The sequence below is a fragment of the Humulus lupulus genome, chromosome 4 (assembly GCF_963169125.1).
Source record: "Humulus lupulus chromosome 4, drHumLupu1.1, whole genome shotgun sequence".
Classification (NCBI taxonomy): domain Eukaryota; kingdom Viridiplantae; phylum Streptophyta; class Magnoliopsida; order Rosales; family Cannabaceae; genus Humulus; species Humulus lupulus.
The window spans coordinates 44,251,519-44,252,529 of NC_084796.1; the positions used below are offsets into that span (position 1 = coordinate 44,251,519).

At 40.6% G+C, this 1,011-nt stretch overlaps 1 non-coding gene across 1 annotated transcript; it reads left to right on the forward strand.

The window, feature by feature from the left end:
* The first annotated feature begins 238 nt into the window (after window positions 1–238).
* Window positions 239–345, forward strand: LOC133833194 (small nucleolar RNA R71). The gene has a single exon (XR_009892588.1). It is a non-coding gene; the product is annotated as a small nucleolar RNA R71 (small nucleolar RNA).
* Window positions 346–1,011: the final 666 nt, after the last annotated feature.

Consider the following 1,011-nt stretch of genomic DNA (forward strand, 5'->3'; position numbering starts at 1 on the left):
GGCCTTAATACTATCCTATTCTCGAAGTTGATAGATCCCTGATGGTTTATGTTGGTTGGTGCTATTAGTAGCACTTGGACCAGTCCAGGTGTGAGACTTTTTAGTGGGTTCTTCGAGATATTCAATAGCATCGTCTGACTCTTTTTCGAGGAATTCATCATTGTATAACATTTCTACAAACTGGCGCTCATGAATCGTGAGGCCTTCATAGAAGTAACTGACCAAATGCCAATTCTCATAGCCATGGTGTGGGCACTGATTTAACAGATCTTTGAATCTTTCCCAGACTTGATAGAACATTTCATTGTCCTTTTAGGAGAATGTGGAAATCTGCCGTTTTAGACTGTTGGTCTTATGGCTGGGGAAGTGTTTCAGAAAGAAGGATTTGGTCATCTCCTCCCATGTTCCAATAGACCTAGGTCTCAAAGAGTATAACAAGATTTTGGCTTTGTCCTTCAAGGAAAAAGGAAAGAACTTCAATCGCACAGAATCGACATTTTCAGCTCGGTTATAGAACGTGGCTACTACCTCCTCGAATTCTCTGATATGCACGTATGGGCTTTCGTTTTCCATTCCATGAAATGTGGGCAAGAGTTGAATCTTGCCAGGTTTAAAGTCTAATGCGTGCATATTAGGAGGGAAGATAATGCATGAAGGCGTGGAAGTGCGAGTAGGATGGAGGTTGTCATTGAGAGTTCTTGGTTGGATTTCATCATTGCGATCCATTGGGAATGGATTACTATCAGCTAAAGTTTGTGGAGAAGCAGGATTGGTGGAAGGAGTTCTAGAAGGAGTGGCAGATGAATTGGAAGAAGTGTCATTGGAAGTTTCGTGATGATTCATCCACTCTCGGAAATCAGAATTAGATTTCATTTTATGTTTTTATTTTTTTTATTTGATTTTTTTGTTAAACTTGTTCCCAGGTAGATTTGGAGGTTTTGGGGTGATCTCCAATGCATTACTAGAACTTCCCGAGGTTACTGAGTAAGTATGGTGGATCACAAGTTAACC